Below are 12,512 nucleotides of genomic sequence, written 5' to 3' on the forward strand. Positions count from 1 at the left end.
GCTGCATCCTGAGGCCCACTGCCTTGAGGACCCGGGCGTTAGGAGAATCACCGCCCCCTACCACCCCCCCCCCCAACCCTGGCCGGCTCGCAGTCTCGAATCCCAGGATGGAGGGAGCTGCGCGGCGTCAGGGACCAATGGCGAGGACGCGGGGCAGATAGGGCCCCGGAGACTCCGCGGAGTTGGGGCCTGAGGTGACCGGGGCCGCGGCCCCCGAGGGTGTCTGCCCCGGCCGGGCCAGAGGGTCAGCGCGGACCAGCTGCGCGGCCCCCGAGGCGCGGGTGGGACATTAAGGCCGGGTCTGAATAGGGCGGCAGCGACGGGCTCTGGGAACGCCACCAGATGACACGCAGGCGACGGGGCCATTTTCCCCTTAATTGCGAGGCCGGTGGGTGCGAGGCGGCCGGTAGGCTCCAAACGCACGGCCAAGACGCAGCCCGGACGCCGCTGGTGGGTTTTGTGGTGCCTTTTTTGTTGTTTTTTAAGTCCTTCATTGGAAGCGGCTCAATAAAAGTATTCAGAGTGCCTCTCAAGTTGCCTTTTAACCGGAGTTCCCCAACTTATTTCTTGGTTCTTTCGGTTGACATGGTGCAAAGAAAAGTCAGCGAGCGTGTTGCTGAATTGCAATGTCTCGGGGCACCTCCACATTCAACGCTCCTCTGCCGGCCGCTGCCGAATGAGCCCGCACTCAATTCGATTTTCCTTGCTGTTGGGCACATTTAGGAGCGCCTCTATTTGTGAAGTTCATTTCTAGGCAAATGTATTCAAGAGCTGATGGGAATGAATAGGACCGTGTGTCAGCCGCCCCTAATTGGGATTAAAGCACTTAGGAGCATATGCAGAGAGTGACAGAAATTCTCAGGTTGCATTGTGTTCAGACTTCCACCCGCTTGGACACTCCTCCTCCAAGGGAGATTTATAAAGCTTGCAGGGAGAAACTGAGGAAAGAAAAGCGAAACGGAACAGAACCGGGCTAATGGCTCACGATGGGGCTGCCGTTCAGCAAGTGGTGGTGACAGCTTCTGAGAAAAGATGCTGGGGGATAATTGAAGGCGGGCGGGGGAGCGGGTCTGAACTCTTTAATCAGAAAGGCGGAGTGTTAAAAGGCGAAATAAAGATGTTCTTGAGATTCCCAGACGGTTTTTCTCCCCCCCCCCCTTCCTTTTTTTTCTGCTTCCCCTTGAAGAGCTTGGCTTTCTTTCTTTTTATCTCTGCCTCCCATCCCCACCCCCAGAGAACATACCATCTCTTGGGGCAATAACAAGAACAATTTGGTATTTGAATTAGGAAAAGAAAAGTCAAAAGAAACAAAAGTATGGGGTTTTTTTGTCTGTTAAAGAGAACGTCACACTCAAATCAGTCAATGAAAATATTTCCTGATGTGTGGAAGTGTGTGCAAAATATACACACGCTCCGCCCGTTAAAAAACAAGCCGAATGATAAGTATTTGTATAAATTCAGACTGTGTATGTAGATACATAGTCTCTTGTAAATGTTCACTCTGAAGTGGCTGCTGGCTTTCCCAGATGAAGGTGACAAGGCCTTATATAGAAGCTAAAAATCAGCCTGGAGCTAAGGCTGAGACAGTTGCCTAAGCAGAGTGGTGACCACCTCTTGGCCCCTGAGAGCAGAGGAGCCAGAAACGACAGAAGAACACTGAACAAAAGAATGGTGAGGGAGAGAGCAGATATTTCTAAAATTATCTAGATGTCCTTGTTTGTTTCTTGATTTGTTTAAATCCACCTGGAAACATTGGTTCCCTGGAGGGGTGGGAGACTCTGGGTGTCTAACCTTTAGGACAGGAGGGAGACTTCTCACTGTATCCTTTTTGGTGTCATTTTGGATTTGGTACCATAAGAATGTATTTCCAATTAAAAGTTACTTTTGAGATTTAAATTCTTTTCAAAAACTATGCATGGGGCAAAGGAAAAAGAGGGAAAGAAGAAAAGGAAGGTGATGTGTGGATTTGTAGAAAGGATAATAGCCAGTAGTTTTTATAATAAATCTCTACTCAGAGTTAGGCACTCAAACCCAGGATCTCTAGAGACACCTGTTGACACCACCCAATCCAGGGCCCCGCCCCCCCCAGCCCTGCTGGGAAGATAGGTTCTCCAACTCTACAAAGGGGATTCTGAGCAGAGAAGATGATCATATGACAAAGGCACAGTGATGAGCCAAACATTTTTTCTCTTTCAATTCCTCAAATTCCTGAAAACCTCCTTCCTCTTCAAGCTGTTCCACCTCATGAAGAAAGAATTTTAAATCTGTGTTTAGGAGGCACAGAATTTTCCTTAAATCCATGACCAGTTTTCAACTCTTTGGAAAGTGGTGCATCATGGGAGGAAGCTGTCCTGGCAGGTATTATTATGGCCCCTAAGACAACCTGTGAGCGAAGGAAGTTCATTATATGGTTATTATGATAACAATAGGAAACAATAAAAATACCCAGCTAAGTCCCAACTAAAACCAAATTCAGGTTCATAACCAGCATCTCTGAATAACAATTAGTTAAGTTCACTAGTAGTATCCTGTGTATTCACCTAATGTCACCATTAATTATATATTTCTCTGATTTAAAATGCAATACCATCACTTGTGTTATTCATGTTCATGTCATTCATGTCCATGACCAAATGCTGATACATTTTAGTTTCCTGAAAGTATGTTTGGATTTTATATGTCCTTATTTTATAGTAGGGATTCACATTCAGATGGCTTTTCATATATGTACATAATCACAACATAAAATTAGGTAAGATTACAAACGAACTTTTATGCACATACAAACTATTTTTCCTTGTTAAACAACTTCATTGAAATATAATTCATATACCATACAATTTACTCATTTAAAATGTACAGGGGTGCCTGGGTGGCTCAGTTGGTTAAGCATCAACTCTTGATCTCAGCTACTTTAAATAAATAGGTGATAGACAGATAGATAAAATATACAATTCAATTTAAGTATATTCACAGGGTTGTACAACCATCACCACAATCTAATCTAGAACATTTTCATCCCTCTCCCCAAAAGAAAGCCCACACTCATTAGCTATCATTCCCCATTTGTTCCCAAACTTCCCGGTTTTAGGCAAACACGAGTGTATTTTCTGTCTGCAAAGATTTGCTTTTTTTTTTTTTTTCGAGGTGGGGGCAGAGGGAGAGGGTGAGAGAGAATCAAGCAGGTGACACAGCCAGTGTGGAGCTAGTACAGGGCTCGATCTCACAACCCTGAGATCATGACCTGAGCCTAAATCAAGAGTCTGATGCTTAACCAACTGAGCCACCCAGGCGCCCCAAGTTTTGCTTATTTTGCACATTTCGTACAAACGGAACCACATAATATGTGGTCTTTTGTGACTGGATTCTTAGCATAATTTTCCAAGGTTCATGCATGTATCAGTATGTTGTTCCTTTTCATCATTGAATAATATTCCACTGCATAGATATTTCACATTTTACTTATCCACTCATCAGTTGATAGGCCTTTGGATTGTTTCTACTTCTTTGCTATTATGTATAATGCCAATATGAACATTTGCATATAAACTTTTCTATGTATATGCCTTAGTTATTTTGTATTTTGTATGTATATGTGTTAGTTCTTTTGGATATATACCCATGAGTGGAATTGCTTGGTCATATCTCTACGTTTAATTTTTTAAATAACTAGCAAACTGTTTCCAATTTTACAGTCCCACCAGCAGTGCATGGGTGTTCTAGTTTCTCCATATCCCCTAATATGTTTTATTATCTGTCTTTTTAAATTATACCAGCCTGTTAGGGGTGAAGTGGTACCTCACTGTAGTTTTAATTTGCATTTCCCTAATGACTGACTAGTGCTCAAGCATCCTTTTATTTATTTTTATTTTTTTAAAAGATTTTATTTTTTTATTTGACAGAGAGAGACACAGCAAGAGAGGGAGCACAAGCAGGGGGAGTGGGAGAGGGAGAAGCAGGCCTCCTGCTGAGCAGGGAGCCCAATGTGAGTAAAATCATCCCCAGTTGAGAGCCACTGGATATAGATGAAACGAAATTGAGATTTGTTTAATTTAAGTGACAGGTACAAGGGGGTTCATTATACTCTCCTCTCTACTTTCGTATGTGTTAGAAATTTTCCAAAATAAAATATTATTTAAAAATAATATTTTTTAAAAATCCAGTAGGCAAGAAGAGATCTGGAGCAGGTGGTGAGTGTGTATACATTGTCGATATTCCACTGAAATCTGTGGAGGAAAAATAGATCCTTCAGTTCTGTGATCTTTTAGGAAGCTGTAGCGGAGATGAGCCAGAGAGAATGTGCTAAGTTGTAGAGTCTTCAACCTAAAAGGCCATCTGGAATTCTCAAAGCTACAGGGGTGCCCCACCAGACCTAAGGAACCCACAGGCACAGTGTCCAAAGCTGTTAAGATCAAAAATGTTAATCCTGTGGCATTGAATAAAACTCCTTCTCCTCTTCTTAACTGGAACAGAGTCCACCAAATGTGATCTGTGCTTAAGTCAATTTATACATGGACTAAATTCATTTTATTTATATAAATACCTTCCTTTAAAAAAATCAGTGAAGTTATTCTACACTTACCCTTGACCTTTGCAGTCTTGCATTTCTGTTTTTGAAACCAATAGGAAGGATGGAAGGCAGTGGGGAGGGAGTGAGTCCTCTGTATTACTACAGAGGGGATACAGTGCCCCTAATTTGATGTCCCAAGACATGTGTGGATCATTGGGAATTCTTATGTGTTATGAATTCCCTCCCCCAATTCATATGTTGAAATCCTAACACCCAGTACCTCAGAATGTGACCTTATTTGGAGATAGAGACTTCCCTACCATAGTGATAATCAAGTTAAAATAAGGTCATTAGGATGGGCCCTAACCCAATATGACTCGTGTTCTTACACAAAGGGGAAATTTAGACATAGATATGAATGTAGGGAGAACATATGAACGTGGGGATGGCCATCTACAAGCCAAAGAGAGTCCTAGAATGGATCCTTCCTTAGATCCAAGGTTGTTCAGAAGAAATAAACTCTGCCAACACATTGACTTTGACCTCCAGAACTGTGAGACAATACATTTTGTTGCATAAGCCACCCAGTTTACGGTACTTTGTTATGACACCCTAGCAAACTAATCCAGGTACAAACATCAGAAACCGTCTTTTAAAGGTTGAATCAGAAAAAGATATTAGGTGGTTCTGATTCTAAGCAAATGGCAGAAAGACTGCCAAAATTAGACCACAGATGGCTCCAACTGGAGATAGCCACTGCACAGGACACAGACCCCATAAATTGCATTGCCACCTCTGAGCAGGGACCTCTGCCACCACTGCCTCAGGGAACTTGATATCTCTGCTTTTACTCTCATAAAAATGGATTCCACACAAGTATTTGCTTTTTTTACATTACTTAATTCCAAATCAAAGTCCTGGATAGTAGCATCTGACTTAGAGAATAAGCCACTTTGCTATGCCCTAGATGCAAAAAGAAACATGAGATAGGGAGCCTCTAACTTACAAACAGGGGAAGGATGAAGCCACAAGGTAGGTAGTCAGTGGTTGAAGGTACAAGGCAGTTATAGTTGGGTCTTCATAGATTGTCGTGGCCAAAAAAAAAAGCATGATATAATTTCTCCACACTTAGTCACTGTAGTGAAGTCTTCTGTTTGCTTCCCATGTATTGGTTCTCCCATCTTCTTTTTTTTTTTTTTTAAGATTTTTATGTATTTATTTAACACAGAGAGAGAGAGAGAGAGAGAGAGCACAAGCAGGGGGAGCAGGAGAGGAAGAAGCAGGTTCCCCGCTGAGTAAGGAGCCTGACTCAGAACTTGATGCCAGGACTCTGGAATCACGACCTGAGCTGAAGGGAGACACTTAACCAACTGAGCCACCCAGGCGCCCCATTCTCCTCTTCTTCTAACAGAACCCTGATTACATTACATTACAGCTGGTTACATTACTGTCTGGAACAAAGACTGTGTGTTCCAGACTCTTTGTAACTAGATGTGGTTGGGTAAGTTCTGGTTAATGTGATATAAACAGAATGTTTTCTGAGGCGAAGGAGACAACTTAGCCCCCTTTTGCTTTTTCTCATGTCTGAATGCAGACACCATGGCTGGTGCTACAGAAGCCATCTTGGTCCATGAAACGCTTCCTGTATATGGAAACCACGTGCTTGGGATACACAAACAGAAAGATACAAGGAGGTAAGACACCAGATGACTTAATGGAATCACCACACCAACCCTGGATTACCTATGTCTGGACTTCTTTTAGGTGAAAATAAACCTGGTGTCTTTGGGCCATTTCTTTGAGTATGTAGAGAGAATGAGGAGGAAGGGAGAGAGTCTTATTAGTCGCAGCTAAAAGCAATTCCTAAGTGGTACTGCTAAAAAATGGAACATGTTGGTTTGTTTCCTTTTGGGCTTTGACCTTGTTTGTGTGTTATCAATAAATTGACTTTTAGATTTCCTTGTAACTTGTTAGTTTTTATGTTTGGGAGGTTTATAAATAAATAAAACCTTGAAATTGAGGTAACACTGGTTTTATTTTATCTAAAACACCTGGAGAATTAAAACAAAATTATAAGCTATTACTAAAATAGGAACCAGTCTCCTGAAAACTGCTATTTAATTTTTTTAAATAAAGACATCCTTTGAATCCAGTACAACACTGTTGTGCATTCATGGATTTGTGGTCTGTGGTCTAAACTGTAGACATTATCAGTTGACCCAAAGTTTAAATGTATTTTAGTAGTGTAGCTCTTAATAAAAGACATTCTACTATTTGCATAGCATCTATCTTCTTCAGTTTCTTATTTTTTATAACTGATTAACTTAGTCATTCCTAATATTAAACAGCTATGTGACATATTTTATTCTTCTCAGGAAAAAGTAACAAATGCAAAACTGTGTTAAGTGCAGGAAGAAAGAGCACCTGGGTGGCTCAGCCGGTGAAGTATCTGCCTTCGGCTCAGGTCATGATCCCAGGGATCCAGTGGAGTGAAGTCCCACACCCAGGGTCCCTGCTCAGCCGGGAGCATGCTTCTCCCTCTACCCCCTCCCCACTGTTCGTGCTCTCTCTCGCACTCTCTCTCTCTCAAATAGATAAATAAATAAATCTTTTTTAAAAAATGCAGGAAGAGGGGCACCTGGGTGGCTCAGATGGTTAAGCGTCTGCCTTCGGCTCAGGTCATGATCCCAGGGTCCTGGGATGGAGCCCCACATCAGGCTCCTGGCTCAGCAGGGAGCCTGCTTCTCCCTCTGCCTCTCTCCCTGCTCATGCTCTCTCTCTCTCTCTCTGTCTCTCTCTCTCTCTCTGTATCTCTGTGTCTCAAATGAATAAAAAAAAACTTGAAGAAAAAAAATTTTTTTAAATTAAAAATGCAGGAAGAAAAAGCAGGTTCCCATCACTGAACATGAAGGAGGTACTCCACTGGTTTCCAAGATCAAACCAAAGGCCATAACAATATGGTCTTTAATTTTAACACTGGTGATGACAACAGAAGACTTTATTTAATTTCAGCTGCTTAATTTTAAGTCATGTGAAGAGTTGAGTTGATTTGAGAGAAAAGAATAATAAAAAAGAACTGGGGGGAGAGAAGGAGGTGATAGAGGGACAGAAGAAAGGAAAAGGAAGAGAAGGGAGGAAAAGTGAGAGGCTGTTAGAATTCTTTACAATTGAACAACAGAGAAAGATGGAATGATGTGTGGATTAGTATGATTGCAAGCATGAGGAGAAATGGATTCTGCTGGGACAGCATCTGGATTCAAGACTTCAGAAGGAAAAATATAATTCAGCAAGATATTTTCTCTCTTTTGATGACTTAACAGACATTTCAGTGCCTAGTAGCCACAAAAAGAGTGGTGTAACAGAAGAATAGCTATCAGAATAAGAATAGCTACTTATTTCATTCTTACCCCAGAGCAGGAAGGACATGTGTTTTTAGGATATGCAGCCAAGTAATTAAGTTGACAGGCTGAAGACAAATTTCTGGTTCTTTTAAAATAACAACTTGGCTTTTGTTTTTACAACCCAATGATGTTGGGTAAAATAAGACCAATAGACAAATAATCAAGACAAAGCTTCATTGCTTTGTACAAGAAAAATATTTAGGGGGCACCTGGACGGCTCAGTCAGTTAAGAATCTGACTCATGGTTTCAGCTCAGGTCATGATCTCAGGGTTCTGAGATGGATCCCAGCATTGGACTCATGCTCAGCAGGGAGTCTACTTGAGATTCTGCTTGAGATTCCCTCTGCCTCTCCCCACCACTCACAGGTTCACACACACACACACACACACACGCACACACGCACACACACACACACACACACACGAGCCCCTCCTCAAATAAATAAACAAAATATTTTGTAAAAATAAAAATTAATTAAAGAAAGAAAGAAAAATACTGGGGCACCTGGGTGGCACAGTCGGTTAAGTGTCTGACTCTTGGTTTCGGCTCAGGTCATGATCTCAGAGTCCTGGAATCGAGCCCTAAATCCAGCTGTGTGCTCAGTGAAGAGTCTGCTTGAGATTCTCTCTCTCCCTCTCCCTCTGCCCCTCCCACTTCTGCTGTCTCTTTCTCTCAAATAAATAAATAAGTCTTAAAAAAAAAAAAGAAAGGTACTTAGAAAGCTGCTTTTTTTAACTTTTTTTCTTCTTTTTTAAGATTACTTATTTATTTATTTATTTGAGAGAGAGAGCAGAGTGAGTGAGAACACAAGTTGTGGGGGAGAGGCAGGAGGACACGGAGAGGCAGGCTCCCCACTGAGCAGGGAGCCCGATGCTGGGCTCCATCCCAAGACCCTGGGATCGTGACCTGAACCAAAGGCAGATGCTTAACCAACTGAGCCACCCAGGTGCCTCAAAGATGCTTCATTTTCATCCTGTACCTGGTTCTATTACCTTCATTCATACTTGAATTCATTTTTACATAATTAACTTATTAATTTTTTAAATATATATTAAATTGTGCAAAGTAAAAGTTTTACCCTGCTGACTTGGTATTCTCATTTTTGTGTCTCACTCCGTCACATCTTAGAGAAGTTATACAGCATTCCAAAAAGAATGGCTCTTTGAATTTCACAATTCTTCCAGTAACTTTTCTTTTCTTTTCAATAGTTTTCTCCTGTCGTAAACTGTTACATAATCATCCCCCTCAGATCAAGCCTCCTGGTATCCATGTTCACGTGTAGCATCCTCTCACATAGACTCTGGACTTAGCCATGTGACTTGCTCTGCTCAATGAGACATCAGCACATGTGACACTAACAGAAACTTGATAAGTATATGCACTTTGGGGCATGCCCTTTTTGATACACTATTGATTACCATGTGAAGAAGCCTGATCTCATCTCCATAAACACAAAAACTCACACGGAGAGAGAGAAAGGCCCAGCCCCCTGCTGCCTACCAAAGGATTACAACCACTTGAATGAGCCTAGGTGATACCAGCAAAGATCCATCCGGGTAAGCCCAGAACAAGTTGCAGAATATTGAGCAAATAAATAGTTCTATGCCTCTAAGTTTCAAAGTGGTTCACTATTTGGCAACAGATAATAGGTACTACTTCCTATGAATGAATACGATTAAATACAATAGATATAAATGGGAGGAACTGCCTTGATTCAAATGAGCAGCTGCCTAGAAATGTGAGAGCAATCTATTTAGACAAAAGATAGCGGACAAAATGGGAGTTTTAATTCATCACAAGTGTGGAAAACACTATTAAAATGTCCATCCAACAGTCATTGTCCCCACTTCTTTCTTGCTAATAGAACCTATATTTTATTGGTTAAGTGCTTTAGGGAATGCTAAAACCCTCTAAATCTCAAGAAGTGAATCTTGATTAGTTTACCTCAATCATAGCAGTTCTTTTTTTTATTTTTTTATTTTTTTAAAGATTTTATTTATTTATTTGAGAGAGGGAGAGAGAATGAGAGACAGAGAGCACGAGAGGGAAGAAGGTCAGAGGGAGAAGCAGACCCCCTGCTGAGCAGGGAACCCAATGTGGGACTCGATTCCGGGACTCCAGGATCATGACCTGAGCTGAAGGCAGCCACTTAACCAACTGAGCCACCCAGGCGCCCAGCAGTTCTTTTCCTCTTGTTTGTGATTGCTTTAGGAATGGGCATGTGAGATGATATTGACCAAACAGACATGAGGGCAAGTTTTCTGGAGATAGTGGGAAAGGCTTAGCTTGATCTTAAAAAGAGGTGTCCAAAAGGAAAGCGTTCCCACTATTTCTTTCTTTGAATGTTGTGTGAAGATGAGATTCTTAGAATAGCAATAATCAATCATGAGGGAACAAACCCGAGGATAGAAACCAACAAAGGAGGCCAGAGACTTGTCCTTTAAATAACCAACCTTAGAACAGTTCTTCCTTTAGATAAATAAACATCTGAAATGATAAATGGTATAAAAAAAAGATAAAAGCAGGGTAAATGGTAAAATACTGATGGAGCGGAGGTAGATGCTATTTTATATGGGATGGCTAGGAAAGGTTTCGCTGATAAGAGGACATTTGAGACTCAAAGGATGTGAAGGAGAAGGCCATATAAGATAGCTGGGGGAGGTGTAAAGGCCCTGAGGTAAAAGCATGCCTAGTAAATTCCAGGTATAGCAAGAAGGCCAATATGACTAGAAAAGATCATGTGAGAGGAAGAGTGGTAGATGAGATTAGAGAGAAAATAATTGGGCCTATTCACGTAGGGTCTTCTGAGTCATGTTACGAGCTGTGGATTTTACTTCAGTAATATGGGAAATCATTACAGAGTTTTTGAACATGCGTATAACACACTAGAACTTTAATTTAAAAGGATCACACTGGCTACAATATTGACAATAAGCTAAAAGGGACAAAGTAGAAGCAAAGACTAATTAGGATATTGCTGTAGCAATATCCAGGAGAGAGATGATGGTGGTTTGGATCAGGGTGGTGGTGTTGATGAGAAGAGGTAAACTTCTGGAGATGTTTCTAAGGCAGAGCCTCCAATATTTCCTGATGCATTGAGTTGGAGTATGAAAGAAAGAAGAATCAAAGACGATGTCTAGGTTTTTGGAATGAACAAATTGTTAGTATGGATTTCTCATTTGCTAAGATGAAAAGCACTGATGGAGCAGCAAATTTGGGGAAGAACAGAAGAGTTCATGTTAAATTTGAACTGTCCATTAGACATTCAAGTGAAGAAGAAATTAAGTAGGAATTTGGAATATGTAAATTTAGACTAGAGGAGCTGTCAGGCTGGAGCTATAAACTGGGAGTCATCAGTATAAAGTACTCAAAGTCATGATAATGGATGGGATTGTTAAAGGAATGAGTGCAGATAGAGATGAAAAATCCAAGGACTGAGCCATGAGGCAATTCAACTTTTAGAAGTCAGTGGGGTGAGGAGGAACCAGCAGAGAGGACAGAAGGAACAACCAGTAAAGTAGAAGGAGAACTAAAGAAGTAGTGTCCTGGAAGTGAGGTTTCTAGGGGAAAAACAAGGAATGACAATCTCTGTCAAATGCTGCTGAAAAGTCAAGTAACAGGAGGATTCAAGAGCTGATCATTAGAGGTGGTAACATGGTAGTCAATGTTGATGTTGGCAGAAGTTTCCATTGGACTAATGGGAATGAAAATCTGATAAGTGGGATTCAAAAGAGAATGGAAAAAGAGGAAGTAGGGACAGTGACTACCTTTTAAATGAGTTTTGCTATAAAGGAAACCAGATAATATAGGGTGGTAACTTTAGAGGGATATGAGATCAAAGAGTTTTCAAAGGTTGGTTGATATTACAGCAGACTTGTCTGATGATGGTAATGATTCACACAAGAGGAAAATATTGATGGCTCAGAGAGGAAGAGACAATTGCTGAGTTAATTGAGAGTTAAATCAGTATGGTTGATAGCAACATAGCCCTGAAAACATCTGGCATATTGGGAGACAGGCTAAACAATTCAGTCCCTAGTCCTATCCATCCTCATCTCTCATCAAATCACAAAACTGAAAAGTCCTTAACAGCCATCTATCCAACCCTCTCCATTTTAAAAAATATTTTATTTTATTTAAATTCAAGTAATTAACATATAGTGTATTATTAGTTTCAGAGGTAGAGTTCAGTGATTCATTAGTTGCATGTAACACCCAGTGCTCATTACATCACACATCCTCCTTAATGCCCAACACCCAGTTACCCCACCCCCCCTCTAGCAACCCTCAGTTTATTTCCTATAGTTAAGAGTCTCTTTTGGTTTGTCTCCCTCTCTGGTTTCATCTTACTTTATTTTTCCCTCCCTTCCCCTATGATCCTCTATTTTGTTTCTTAAATTCCACATATCAGTGAGATCTTATGATAATTGTCTTTCTCTGATTGACTTATTTCGCTTAGCATAATACCCTCTACTTCCATCCACATCGTTGCAAATGATAAAAGACTTCTTTTTTGATGGCCGAGTAGTATTCCATTGTCTATATATAATATATATGAATATGACTGCAGGCAGGAAGGCTGACCTGCAATTGTCACCCT

This window comes from Zalophus californianus, chromosome 7 (assembly GCF_009762305.2).
Source record: "Zalophus californianus isolate mZalCal1 chromosome 7, mZalCal1.pri.v2, whole genome shotgun sequence".
In the NCBI taxonomy this organism is placed as follows: domain Eukaryota; kingdom Metazoa; phylum Chordata; class Mammalia; order Carnivora; family Otariidae; genus Zalophus; species Zalophus californianus.